Source organism: Stenella coeruleoalba (genome assembly GCF_951394435.1).
Source record: "Stenella coeruleoalba genome assembly, chromosome: 14".
Taxonomy (NCBI): domain Eukaryota; kingdom Metazoa; phylum Chordata; class Mammalia; order Artiodactyla; family Delphinidae; genus Stenella; species Stenella coeruleoalba.
The window spans coordinates 52,522,002-52,537,207 of record NC_137160.1 but is presented as its reverse complement, the minus strand read 5'-3'; the positions used below and the strand labels follow the sequence as shown (position 1 = coordinate 52,537,207).

The following is a 15,206-nucleotide window of genomic DNA, read 5'->3' as shown; positions in this document are numbered from 1 at the left end:
AGGAAGGGGCCACAAGCCAAGGGATACAGGTGGGCACTGGAAGCTGAAACAGGCAAGGAAACATTTTCTGTTCAGAGAACTCTGGTGGGAATGCGGCCCCACCAACATCTTGATTTCAGCCGACTAAAGCTGATCTCAGACTTCTGGCCTCTCAAACCGTAAGAGAAGAAATCTGTGTTCTTTTAAGCCCCCCCCGTTCGTGGTGATCTGTCCCAGAAGCCACAGGGAACTAATCCACGCTTCTCTGCCTACTCATGGATGCTCTTCTGTCTTTGACCACACTTCCCAGGATCTGCAGTTGGGCCTCAAACTGCCAGTGAAAACATTACAAAGTTCCAAAGACAGTTCAAGAGAACTGAGGTTTTTCTGTCCAGCCCGTTTCTGTGCCTTGGTCAGAGGAAATGAGGAATAGAGGATAGAGGAGAAAAGAATGAGAGTGTGTGTGTCTGAGAGAGAGAGAGAGAGAGAGAGAGAGAGAGAGAGAGAGAGAATATGAAAGGGAATAAACCTACTTCCCGTTGCTTAAACAAAATCCTGGCTGGACCTTGATTAAATTTAACATCCCCCAGCTGCTCTGGCTCCCTCATTGCTTTAGCATTTTTCTTCTGGATACACACTTCTGCATTTCTTTCTGGGAAAAAAAATAGGGCTTTAAAGTGAGAATGCAGTGGCACGAAGCCCACGGCCCCTCCATTCATGTGCTGGCAGAGAGGCTTCTGCCCACCGTGCTCTCCCCTCCCTCATGCTACTGTTCTTTATCTGCACAATGACATGTTTCTGCATTGGTACCATGTGTTATTCTGCTTTCCCGTCGTGGGTTCACTGAAGGTTGTCATAGGAGTGAAGAGGAAACCAGACATTATAAAGGAAAGAAAAAAAAAAACCTAAAATTAAAAGGCAGAAATAAAGAGGAAAATCAAGCTTGTAAAGATAAGGCAGAATGAATGTTGACGTGCCTGTGTATTTTGGAGATCAGCAGATTCAAATCTCTACGCAGAAATCGGTAGACATATGAAGAACCAAGAGAAAAGAGTGACCTTGAGAGAAATTTTATATAAAATTTCATGATCCTGTAACTAGCTAGATGGGCAGGGATTTGGTGGAAAACACAAAAACATAGTAAGTTGCTGAAAGGATTTAATTTATGGTAGTTAAGTTGTGTGTGGAAACCATAAACTGATGACTCAGAGGGGAGACATGATAACAACGTACAAATATTGGAGAACCAGGGAGACGTGGAGAGAGTGATACCAAGTGGCACAAGTAGAAGAAGAGAGGAATGAAATTAAAAGAGAAACTTTGGAATGAGCTATGAGAGAGACATCCCGAGGCTGAGAATTCTTGGGTTCAGCTTTTAGGCACAGTGATGGATATCCAGCATAGGGGTGGAGTAGAATTTTGGAAATGGAAGAGGCTTTGCGATGATTTATATCACCCTTTACTTTTTTTAAAAAAATTAATTAATTAATTTTTGGCTGCGTCAGGTCTTCATTGCTGTGCGTGGACTTTCTGTAGCTGTGGCGAGCGGGGGCTACTCTTAGTTGCGGTGTGTGGGCTCCTCATTGCGGTGGCTTCTCTTGTTGCCGAGCGCAGGCTCTAGGTGAGTGGGCTCAGTAGTTGTGGCTCGCGGGCTCTAGAGCGCAGGCTCAATAGTTGTGGCACATGGCTTAGTTGTTCCGTGGCATGTGGGATCTTTCCGGACCAGGGCTCGAACCCATGTCCCCTGCATTGACTGGCGGATTCTTTTTTTTTTTTTGACAGGCAGATTCTTAACCACTGCGCCACCAGGCAAGTCCCTCAGCCTTTACTTTTACAGATAAGGAAGGTGAGGCCCAGATAGATCAAGTCCTTGCTCAAGCAGGTTAGCCGGAGCTGGGTTGGATGCTGGGTCTTCTAACTCTCAGGCTAGTGTAATTTTGAGGAAGGGTCCAACAGTGAGATTGAGGTGACCTCTCAATTCCTGTGTCCTAGAAGTGTCCCTGCAGTTCTGGAATCTTAAAGTGGGCTGGACACCAGTCTGGCTCCACCAGGGAGACCTCATCACATTCACAGGGCCTAGGACTCTGCACCTGGTTTTATAGAAGGTAAATGGGTTTCTAGTTCCTAAGGTGTGGCCAAGGCTGGTCATTGAAAGCAGCAGGACCCAAGAACCCAGTCCTTCAGGTATGCTTCAACTTTAACCATTAAAGGAAGACAAAGTTGGTGAAAGGTGGTGAGTGGGAGGCGTCCGGAGACCAGGCAGTCCTGTCAGCCCCGCCCCTACTTACTCCTGTGACTTGAGACCAGTCACTTCCACACTGTGGGCCTCAGTGCTGCATCTGCCCTGTGGGCAGAGTGACACCTGCCACAGTAGTAAGTCTACCTCACAAGCCTTTGGTGAGACTGAGAAGGATAGCAGATGGACCAGTGCTTCCAAGTTGCAGCACTGTGAAAACAAGGGTGGTGTTGCCACTTTCCTGAGATTTGAGGCTGTTATCACTCTTCAGACATTTTGGTCCAGCCACTGCCAAATATCAAAATGTGACAGATCTGAAATCTCATTCCTGAAGAGAGAGATAAGGATGAACATGGTAATATCACTGGCTTTTATTTTTGCAAAATAGACTGGATAACATATAGGGGTTAGTTATTGTCTAATTTTAGGTATGTCTTGTTTGTGCAAATACAGTGGTCACAGCTTGAATTTAGGCTGCAGATGAACCAGGGATTAATTATTTGCAAGGGCAAAAGGGCCACTATTTTAGCAAATTGGTAGCTTGTTTCCAAAGTTATTGATATATAGTTATTCAGAAGCATATGCTACATAAAGTCAAGGCTTGATTATGTAAAAATACTGTCCTTTTTCAAATTCAGTATAATATTTAATAAAGAGCAAAATGCATGATCATCTCCAGTAATCTATTATGGGATGGTATTATTTTAAGATGGTCATCCCTTGTCTAGTCAAGAATTCATTGTTGCATTTGGGTCTCAACCAAGGCTTCTATTTTTCTTCCATCTCTCTATATGTCCTGCTTGTTAGCCCCTTTCCCAAGGTTCTGGGCAGGTGTCTGGAGAAGAGATGGAGTTAAATCTGGTGGGTTTGCACTTATCTGCTCCTCTGATGAAAGTTTTGATGAGGGGAAACTTTGAAAGGTTAAGGAAGTGAGCATTTTCAAATTTTCATCAGGTTCTGCAGGTCAGCATTTCTTGGCCTCAGTGTGCAGAGCTAATTAATTTGGGATGTAACTATAGTTACAGTTTGGCAGAGTTCATTCTCTGGAACATGGGGTACCAGTATATAAAGTTTTATTTTCTATGGATAGAATATGATCTATACTACAATGATATCTTTCTACTTATTTCCCAGTTCCTGTTTTCTTCAAAAATATCACACATGGCTTTAGTATTCTTAATTATTATAGTTAGCAGAAAGGGAAAGAGAATTCATTCATATTCTACGGGACAAATATGAATTCATAAAATTTGGAATTTGCGGTAAGTTGCTCCAAAAACGTCTTCTGAAATCTTCTGATTAATCATGTGATTAACATGAGTGCCTTCAAGTTAAAAAAATTATTTTTCCATTAAATGGTAGAGTAGGAGGAAGGAAGAATGTCATTTCAGCTCCAAGGGATAAGTGCATCACAGTTCCAGAGAAGGGGAGAAGTGTGGGAAGAGGGGTGACTTCCAGATCCTGCTTTTTAACCCACGTACAAAAGATTGCAACAAATCCAGCTCACATTTGCTTATCACTTGTATCTTCCCAAAGTATGTACTAATGTAGTTTTCATTCACCACTGCTCCATGAGGCCAACAGGCCAGGCGCCATCTTTCCTATTTGATGACTGCTTGTCATCTTTTCGGGAGGCAGTGGGGTGCAGTGGTTGGGTGTGTGGGTGCTGGAACCAGGTGGGTGGCTTTGGATCCAAGTTCCAGCACTCACCAACTATGTGACCTTGGGCACGTGATTATCCAAAGCTGTGAAGTCCATTTCCTCACTTGTAACATTTGGGTCATCACAGGCCAACTCCATAGGGCTGTTGTGGAATTAAACATGCTGCTGGGTTGGCACAGTGCCTGGCACACTGTGAGGATCCCATAAATGTTGACCAATATCCTATTATCAGATTCCTTCTTGAACCTTTTGATCCTGATGCTTGAACATGGAACTAGGGTTTAGTAAGCCCCTGGAACCTTCTGATGTCCTGCAGCCTCATGGATTCTGGCTGCATCACATCCCCCGCTTTCCTGCTAAAAGCTGGGAGAGGCGAGAAGGCCTGGGGACATGGCTCTCTCTGCCCCAGCACCGTGGTGGGCAGTGTGGGAGCCTAATGGCAAGTACCACCCTGGGTGTCCCTTACCCTCCCTCTGGAGCCTGCTTTGCCCCTTTTCTGTGCTGGGGGTAAGCGGGATGGGGGGACAAGACTGACTTTGTTTCATTGGTTGCATTGGTTCTCTTGTGTTATCTTTGGAATAGGACCTGGTGTAATAATAGGATGTCCGAAGTTGGACTGATGCAGGAATCAGAGGCACGTGGTTCCTTCCGTCTGTGAACGTCGTGGGTAGATTTAAGGGTTGACAGTGAGCAACTGGGGGCAGCTGGAAACATTTGTTGTTTGTGTTTGACGAACAAAGCTTTGACAAAAGTGCTTCCTTGGGGCTCAGCAATAGGGAGTGTTAATAGCTATGAGAGAATAAGATCTCAAAAATTGCAAACTGTGAAATAGTAGCAAAGAGTACAAGGAAGCGTATTCTGTGGAGTAGAACTCAAATCTTTTGTAAAAAACTAAGTGGAAAAATTCTAAGAGAACTACTGAAAAATTACATAAGGGTAACAGTCCAAAAACGGGTACCAGATGCCTTTTCCTAAGTGTATTCACTGGAGTCAGTTCTTGACTTTTTTTTTTAGAAAAAGTGAGTTTTGTTTACCTGCAACTTCATAGGCCTCCCTCTACTTACAGTTTCACACAGGCTTTCTTCCCTTGGACAATAATTTTGGCTTAGCAAGAATATTTTTAACAGTTTAACCTGCACAGTGCAGGGCATGTGGGAGCAGCTCGAGAGATCTGTGTGGAATAGAACCCAGCCCTGCCCCAGAACGCCCCCGACCCTGCTTCTTTTTTTCATCATTCCCCCCCCCCGCCACCTCCTAACCTGCCTTCCAAAGAGATAACATATGAACCTTCAAATCAGGGGCGCTAGTTAAATCATGGAGCTGTGTCTTCCCAAGAGGGCTTGAGGAAGTGAATGTCTAGAAAGTGCAGAGGACCACTTGGGCTTCTGAAAAATAGCAACACAGGTATGCTTAACCAGAAAGAAAGATTCCTTCTGAGGCACATGGTGAGTTTCTGCTTTCAGTGTAGAGAGGGTTCCAAGAGTTGACCAAGAGGATGATGAACTCTCTCTGGGAAGCTGCCCAACATAAACACTTGGCCGCCCCCTCTTCTGAATGTTTGGGCTTGGGGACCAGGCTGCCTGTCTTTGCTCTCCCCGGACTCTTCCCAGAAGCCTGGCTTCATCTTGGATTTGGAGAAGGTGCCGCTTTGAAGTCATCTACCTCCAACCATAAAGGACGGCTCCGTGCATTCGTCTCCGCACAGCCCTTCCAGACCGGCACCAGCAGAGTTCACCCCTTTCCCTGATAAGAATGCCAGGAATTTCCATCATTTCCTGTGGGGAATGACTAAAGAAGCCCAGCGTGAGGCTGTCCTTTCAACAGCACCTTTTCCAAACATCTCTAAATGGAAAGGGTACCAGGCCAGGCAAAGGACTGACCCTGGGCAGAGAGATAAGTGAGGATGAGAGGCTGAACTGGTGCCCCTGTGGGGTTTCTCTTCAAAGCTGTTTGCTTCCTTAGTGGCAGAGTCTTCTTTATGTGGCTTTGCAAATCCTAATGGAGTAGATATTTCTGGTTTTATGAGAATTGGGGGTCAAACGGCATGTGGAGAAGTAGATGCCAAAGAGATTCAGAACAGCTCACGTGGCCCCTCTCCCCATACTTCCAGTCAAGCAGTGGGGCTCCTGAGACCTGAGAAGAAGGGTTTGCTGCCTATTACTTGTTTTAAATAACCTGAGATTTCCTACTTTCTATCATTAGAGATAATATTCACAATCTCCCCTGTCAACAGTGTTCACCTGGGTTTCCCTTCTTTTCCATCAAGAGCTTCTCAGTGGGCAGCTCGCATCCTCCTTGCCTCATCTTTCTGCTTACCAGTAAAAATTTGTTCAACACCACATGGCCACGTGATTATGATTTTTTTTTCTATTTTCATGTGAAAGAAAGCATTAAGCATCTTTTCTTCAATATCCTTTCTTGAATATGTGCTAGGTAAAGCTTATGGTTACCAGGGGGTAAGGCGGGGGGAGGGATGAATTGGGAGATCGGGATTGACATATACACACTACTATATATAAAACAGATAACTAATAAGAACCTACTGTATAGCACAGGGAATGCTACTCAATACTCTGTAGTGACCTACATGGGAATAGAATCTAAAAAAAAGAGTCAATATATGTATATGTATAACTGGTTCACTTTGCTGTACAGCAGAAACTAACATACATTGTAAATCGACTATATTCCAATAAAAATTAATTTTAAAAATTAAAGTAAAATACGGAGACTGAGGGAAAAAAAACAAAAGGAAAAAGAAATCTTGCTGTCCTCACTCCTGCATTCTCTGCTCTGCATAAGGGCCATACTTTGTTCAGGGAATATCAAAAGAGTCTGTTTTCTTGCATAGCTTTTTTTTTTTTAATTGAAAGTCTTGGTGGCCACCAGCAAAGAATATATTGTAAGGAAGGTTGTGAGTACGGGCGGGGCTAAGAGCACGTTGCAGGTAACGTAGCAGGAGGTGACGTAGCAGCCTCCTGGCTGAGGGAATGTACCCCAGAGTCAGCTGCCTCTGCTCAGCTTCCAGCTTTGCCACTTACAGGTGAGATAGCCTCAGACCAGTTAACCTCCCAGGGCCTCTGTGTGCTTGTCTAAAAGAGGGGAGTAATTATAGTATCTGCCTGTAAGACTCTCGTGAGAACTCAAGAAGTTAGAGCAGCGCCTTGCACACAAAAAGACTCACAAATGGTGCATCATGAGAAGTCACATAAATGGTTACAAGGTGGCTGTGGCAGTTCCAGGTGGGTGACAGACAGTCTTGGGTTCCCACGTCTTTTTGGAAGCAGGGACGCTTTCCCAGAAGGCCTTCAGAGACTTTTCCTCGCGTGTCATTGGCCAACATTGAGTCAGTCTTTTCCTAAATCAGTTACGGACAAAGGGAATGGGCGGGCCCTGGGTGGCTTGGGCTCATCGTTTGGGGCAAAATGTATGGTGAGGAATTAAGCACTCTCACCGCTGTTATTATGTATAAGTTAATACCCATAATGTAGACTATTATAAATACATAATATGTATAACATGTAATATTGTTACATTTATAATTTAATGTTAAATTAGATGATGAATGATTATTAAATAACAATATAATTTAATTGTAATCTGACCAATTATTATTTATAATTTGTTCCACATATAAAATTATCGTGTTTTATATAACATGTTGAAAAATTCAGTTCATTCACAAGATAGCTGCAATGATTTGGAATTTTGTTGTAAGTGGAGCTGCTGTGTGCTGAACTCTCAGGCACCAAGAGTTCTTAGTGTTTGACGGTTTATAAAAAGAGAAACCTTCAAAGACCAGAGATCGGTATGATAGAGAAGGGAATGAATAAATGAATGAACAAAAGTTGTTTTGCTTTCTTGGAACTTAGTTTTCTCAGTAGTGTTCAGCAGATTTGGAAGAAACAATTTTTTTTTAGAACAGGAACTTGAAAAAAAAAAAAAAGGAGACAGTCCCAAATCTCAGTGAATACAACTCCTGCCACAGGAAACATTGTGAAATTGGTCTTCTGTTCTGAGTCATAACTATAAACACTTTCTGCTTCTTCTGATATTTCATTTTTATCCTTTTTATACGTTTTTGAAAACTGACATTTGGCCCTGATTGAAACAGTCTTCTCTTTTATACACTAGGGTGTTTTTATTTTTTTCTTCATTGGTGTAAATATTTCCATATACAGATCAATTTCTTTCACATGCTGAAAGATGAGGATGAAGGATTTTAGCCTTGTTGGGAAACAGGAGAATGGAACTAAAAGTCTGCAGAAGTTCTGGCAAAAAATCCAGACTACATTCTTATCCAAATGCCTAAAGATGCCCTCTATTCTCTAATATTTGAAGTAACCTTTCTAACATGTCCATCTTGTTCTGTGAAGGAGGAAATTGTATAGATAAAAATCATTGCTGACGTTTTTTATTTTGAATCTTCAGTCTAAGCTCAAGTATTCAAAGCAGTATGAGTGAGGGAGAACCATATTCTTTCCCTTTGGGTTTTACTTTGTACTTGTAAGAGGACGTCCTCGTGGTATCTCATATTTAATATTTGACCGGGGCCATTTGATAAGGAATATCAAAATGTATTGATTGCTCTGCCTCACGTTTTACATGGAAGTCTACTGTTGAATCACTTTTGGAAACAACTGAGGGGAAATAGGAATGCTTCTCATTCTGAGAAGAATTCACTGACTGCCGTGAACTGGGGTACAAAGATGAATAAACAAGGTCTCTGCTCTTGACTCTTTTATTCCTTATCAACATTTATAATGCATTTAAAAAAATTTCTCAGAAAACAACAGGTATAAAAGTCCTTATGAAAACAAAATTTTTCTCCTAAAAATGTTTATACTAGGAATAGCCCAGATGATAAGCCTCATCAAAGGCTCCCCACAAAGAGTCAAAGGGTAGACATAGAACAGAGGGCTGCCACTTTGGGATGGAAGTGATATAACATAGGGTGTCAGAGAATTACATATAAATTCTGCAGGTGGGCATAGAAAAAGAGAGTAAAGCAGCTGGAGAACAGGGGGGAAAGCCACTGGCCCAGGGATAAGATGAGTGAAGCGTTGATGGGAATCTGGGGAAGAGATTCAAGCAAGGAACACCGGCCTTAAACAGTGCCCTTTTTCTGGGAAATGTATGCATTTTGTGAGATTTGCTGAGAAACTGAAGCAAGCAAAACTCCTGGGAAAATGTCATTCTCAGTCAATGCAGAATGAAAGCGATGTGACATTTATTAACCACCCATAATGTGTTGGGTGTCATGCACAATAAAGAAGGAAGACATGGCCTTTTGCCTTTGGGAATTTCAAGTGTAATGGAAAGCAGAGTTTTCCAACAGGGGTGTATTTGCATAAAAGAAAAATATCAGCCAACCCTACGAATTGCTTCCTCTCCCACCCGCAGAATTTCCAAAGGCACAATAGAGGGCACCACATGCCAGACGGAGTGCGAGCCGCCTCTTCTTTCTGCTGTTCTAAGTTCAGTATTGGCAAGACTTCAGTGGTTTCCGGATGAGGTTGGGGGTTCTCCTTTGCACCCGCCTCTCCCATCTGTGCACCGGAAGAGGGCGTATATGGAGTCCCTGTCCTTTGCCCCTCAGAAAAGGTTCAGGACGGGATGTGAGAACTTGTTTGATATAAGCCGGTGAGAGAAGGTTGGAAGGTAATTTCCGTCTCCAGATGGTGTCCATGCTGTGGACCCAGCTGTTACCAAACTGTTGCCACGTAAACCTGCTCTGCTTATTAACAGCAGCTTTGTGCATTGAAAGCACAATTCAGTAAATGTGTAGTAAGATGATTTGGTTTAGAATCCTTCACTATTCAACTTTTTTTATTTTGGCCGCACTGCGCGGCATGTGGGATCTTAGTTCCCCAACCAGGGATCGAACCCATGGCCCCTCAGTGAAAGCACCGAGTCCTAACCACTGGACTGCCAGGGAGTTCCCATATTTGGTCCACTTTTGATGGACCAAAACGTACCTCCTGTAAACAGTGAATAAGGATCACAGAGGGCCCGAGTGACCTCAAGCACGTAAATTTCCACTAAGCCTCGTTTGCTTGTTATGGAAAGAGGGATAACAACACTACGCATGAGAGAGGGCGCGTCGAAGATTATTTAAGGGAAGTGAAATGCTTAGCACATTGCCTGACACTTAGAAACTGTTCCATAAGTGCTCATCGGGGAAAGAGAACCAGATTTTTTAAAAAAATTGAGTTCAGTACTTCATTTGAACTCCTTTTTCTCTCCGTCTACCCAGGCACACACGTCTGTATATACTGTGTGTGTGTGCATGTGTGTGCATCACTGGGTATTTGAAGAGGTCTGAATTGGAAGCATGGAGATCAGAATTGTAGTCTTTCTTTTCCTACAGTTAACTAGCTGTGTGAATTTTGCAAAATGATGTAAACTCTCTGGGTCTCAAATAAGCTGGTCTGCAAAGGAAGGGGGTTGGTGTAGATGATTTCAAAGACTTCTTTAGGCCATACTGGGTTATGGGTTTGCAACTATAATGTGATCCAAGGCTCTGTTCTGCCACTACATGAGATTTTTAAAAATATATATTATTTTTCACCCTTTCTTTTACTTACTCAAACAATTCAGAATAAGTATTTTGGTACCCTTATTTCAGACATATTTTCCCAGGTATCTGATACAAAATTTAGCAAAAATGGCAGATGGAAAACTATCTTCTCTTCACATTAGTTTTGTTCAACTTGTCAACGATCTCATGATTGTTGGGTTTCCATTTGGTTGTATGTTCCTTTCATATAACTTTAGAAGCATTGAAGCATTTTCTAGGCTTAAGTGTTTTGAACTCACTTTATTCTAGATTTCTACACTCAAAAAGGGAAGATTCTATTCCCTCCAAGCTTCATAAAATCAGTGGGTAATTATTCAGATACACGTGTCTGCAAATTTAATAAGAAGCATAATGCTTCCATTAATAATCCCCAAGAAAATCTGGCAGTTTCTCTCAATTCAGTGATCTGTTTATATTTATCATATTATGAATTTTTTCTTTGTGCTTCTCATGTTAATGAAAGACATATTGAATGAGAACCTAAATCTACTGGTTATCCACAAAGGAAAAAACTCTCTTTAGCCATGCCCCTTATTGAGAAGAAGGCCCCCTGGGAGCTCTGTCTTTCTCACCTTCCTGAGTTAGTGACCAAATATTAGAATACACCCGCCCACACCCATACACACACAAAAGAGAGAGAACCAGGGGTTATGGTTATGTAAAGTGAGAACACGTATATTTAAAAAGCTTGTGAGCTAGATTTTTTTTCCCAGCTGGGAAATTATTAGGTCAATTCCTTCCCTCTCTGCCATTTTGTAAATAGTTAACCTCACTTTGAAAATCGTGAATGAGTCAGCATTTGAATGAAGGGAAGAAAAAAAGAAGGAAGGAAAGAAGGAAGAGTATTACATTTTTTTTTCCTATTTATAATTGCAAACACTTAGAAATGATATTCTGATAAATTGAGAGTCTTTTTTTTCCCTGCTGGGCACTTGTGTGGATTTAGGTATATATGCATGTAGCTGGAGACCTGAAGGATTTGGGGTTCCTGGGGCTGAAAGAAGGAAGAAGGAAAAGCCACAGGGGAGGGGAAGAGAGAGCAGAGTAGGGGTAGCAGAGAGTCCCGCAGGCTGTGGGATGGGGGAGTCAGACAGTTGGATTTAGTTCTCAAGGGCCAGGGATTCCAGGAAGAAGGGAGGGAGCAAACCGTTGCATTCTGATAATTTCTTACTTTTAAAAAATGTATTTTTCCCAGCCCTGGTGTAAGTACATTGGGGACAGAGATAGTGTCCGTTTTGTTCGTCATTGAACTTAGGACAGGTCCTCGGCTCAACAAGCATTTGAGAACAGAAGAGTAATATGCTTGGGTGCTTATAACACGCGTTGTACTCAGGGTGTTTTCTTAAATGTTACCTATACCCATGACCTGGTGGGCATCTCCCCGACGGCGTCTGTGTGTGGACCAAGAACATTTTCCAAAGTTGAATTCTGGGGAGGGAGAGGCGCGGACCCCAAATCCAGCATCCAGCCATGGCACAGACTCAAAGTCAGGACAGATGCCCCACGGCTGGGACTAGGGCTGAGAAGGAAGAACAACTAGAGCCGACCCTGGGGATGGGGGTTGCACAGAGTTCCCGGTCTATTAGGGGGAGAGACAGAGCACCTGAAATTCTCTAGCTGAGGTGGGCCCACGTCCCTGTTTGCTTCTTCAGAAAGACCCTGGGAAGGTCCTCTGGCTTCATCTGAATTTCTTTTGTGCTTAAACTTAGTTAAGATTATAGAGCTCTTGTGAAGGGCAAATACTCTAGGAAGTTATAGAGAGGAAGATGGTCACTCAGTCATCTGCGCTTCAGGGTGAACTATTTAATCAGATTGCTTTCTTCCTCAAATCTGGCTGAAATCAGCACAGTGATTGTTTTTAAGAGATTCGTCTTTCAGAGATATGAAAGGTTCAAGGAGCTTTGGATCTAAGGCACCTGGGATTGGGGAAGAAATTCAAAAATATCTGTCATGTACCTATTATATCCTATCCCTGTGCTAGACCCCGGGATTGGATTGCTAAGACATGGCACCAGTGTGTGTAGTCCTCATGGTGTAACAAAGGGGAAAGAACATCTACATCATCATACTATAATTTGAAAGATCCTTAAAAGGAAATAGAGGACCCAGATACTGAAGTTACTAATTCTGCAGGGAAGGGAGGAACCCGTGATCAGAGAAGCCATAGAGAAGGATGATTGTTTAAGGGCGGGGCATTAAAATGAGGAAGTCCCCTGGCAGTCAGTGGGTGAGATCCTCAAGGCAGAAGAAACAGAATGAAATTAGATCAATAGCATCAGTAGCATCAAGGGGCAGTAAGTCCTGTCTTCAGGGGACACAGACAGGCACACTCAGAGATATTGCAGGTTTGGTTCCAGATCACTGCAGTAAAGTGAATATCCCAATAAGACAAGTCACACGATATTTTTTGGTTTCCCAGCGCATGTAAAAGTTATGTTTACACTATACTGTAGTCTGTTCAATGTGCAGCAGCATTATGTCTAAAAAAAAAGCAATGTACATACCTTAATTTAAAAATACCTTATTGCTAAAAAATGCTAAACCATCATCTGACAACACGGGTTGCCACAAATACCTTCAATTTCGAAGCACAATAGAACAAGGTACGCCTGTGTACACCTGCAGGCAGAGGTGCGCCCTGCCGCTGGGATCCAGTATCCAGCGATGGTCATTAAATGCTGTGTCTATTAGGTGCCTGATATGTTTCAGGGGCTGGGAAGGATTCAGAATAGTAACTCATGTTCGCTGCTGTCGGGGTATCACCACCAAGTTAACAGGACAGAAGTTACTCACATGAAACAAGAGCAAACAATGCAAGCCACTATATCCTAGAGGTCTGTGCTGAAGGTGAGTCCAGACAAGAGGAAATCAGGAAAGGAAAAGGAAAACCATTGCATCGGTCTGGGGCTCTGAGTGAGGAGGGGCAGGAATTAGCTCAGGGTGCCTGTGCGGATGGGGAGAAAAGGCCGCCAGGGAGGGAAATTGTAAACCTTCCTGCCTGGAGCTGGGGTTGCGTGTTGGGGGCTGGGCTGGGCTGGGGAGCTGAAAACTAAGCAGAATTTCCATTTGATCCAATTAAAGTAACCGGGCTCAAAGTGTTTTAACAGATCCGTCTGTGTAGCAAAAGGAGTTATCGGGAGCGACTGATGTGCTGTTACTACGTAGTTTTATACAGAAAGAAGAGAAAGTGGAATTTAGGGGAGAGGGGAAGTGAGCTGTCGCCGTCACTGGTGAGTAAGCTGATAATGTGCTTGTGACGACGGGAATGAAGTGAGAGATTCGAGTAATCTGTGACTCCACGATGTCTCTGACTCTTACGGTGCTCACTGATAGTCATCTGCCACTGAGATTCAGAGGTCAGCCAGGGAGGCAGCGGCCACAGCACAGCCCCGCCGGGCACGCTCGATGTTTACGACACAGGCCGCCACTTTTCAGTGCATTGAGACTATTAGGCAACTAATTATTTTTCTTTGTATGTGTGTGGTTTATTCCTTTCCTGATTTTAATAGATCTTTTGGTTTGGCTGGTCGTTGCCAGATGTCTTAAATGCAACCATGTACCGTCAGGTACAGTTAATAAGCACGTTTTACTAAGTGGCTGCTACTTCACAATGTGCCAGTGTGATGCTGGAGATCTTTGATTTGGGGGAAAACAAAACAACAGCAAACCAGGCCTAAAACAAAACACTGTAAAAGAAGTCTGAAAATCAGCGAGCCTCACCCGCTGCCAAGGATAAGTAAATCCCTTTCTGGAAGAGTGGATGCCGAAAGCCGGCTCTGAGGTTGGAAGCTCATTTTGGGAAGCAAGTCAAGGAGGGGGAAGTAGTGAGTGAGGGGAGCTGAGCCACACACACTGGGAAGGCAGTGGGCTTGTGGGACTAAGCGGGGCCTCTCAGTTGGAGCCAGAGCTTCTGCAGAACCTGCCACCCCTTCCCCAAACTCCTCTCCCCACCCCATCCTCCCGAAAGCACAGAGATAGAAAGAGCTGGCTCCTCCATTGTTGCTGGGAGGGCTTAAATCTGAGATATTGCACTTGGCTCTTCTCAATAAACTCTGGCTGAGGAGAAATTAACCTGGGGCTGCTCTGCTTTGCCTTTTTCCAATAAAAGAAACATACCGGCTTCAACATTTCAACCATTGTTTGTGCTGGTAGAATGCTTCTCTGTCTGTATCCCTGTGGTCAAGTGCGCCATCTCATACAGCCACCTGATAAATTGTGTGCGGTTTGGAGGGGCCTCATCCATCAGGCAGCAATGCTTCTTCGCTGTTTTCTTTTAATAACAGCTGTATTGAGATAGAGTTCACATATCATACAATCCACTGGTTTAAAGTGTACAGTTCGATAGGTTTTAGTGTGTTCAGAGTTGTACAGCCATCGTCACAATTTTGGAACATTTTCATCCCCCCACCAAGAAACCTTGTATCCATTAGTCATCACTCCATTCCTTCCAAATCCTCCTCTGTGAAACCCCTCAGCAACCACTAAGCCACTTTCTGACTCTATAGATTTTCCTCTTTTGGACAGTTCATATAAATGGAATCATACCATATGGGGGTCTTCTGTATCTGGCTTATTTCACTCAATATAGTGTCTTCAGGGTTCATCCATGTCATAGCATGTATCAGTACTCCGTTCCTTTTTATCGCTGAATAATAGTCCACCTACATTTTGTTTACCCATTCATCAACTGACAGGGATTGGGTTGGTTCTACTTTCTGGCTATGATGAACCATGCTGCTGTGAACTTTA

At 43.3% G+C, this 15,206-nt stretch overlaps 1 protein-coding gene across 1 annotated transcript in view; it reads left to right on the top strand.

Annotated features, from left to right (window-relative positions):
* COLEC12 (collectin subfamily member 12) overlaps nt 1–15,206 on the top strand; it is a 187,391-nt gene that overhangs the window by 18,385 nt on the left and 153,800 nt on the right. The gene's annotated exons all lie outside the window — the stretch shown is intronic.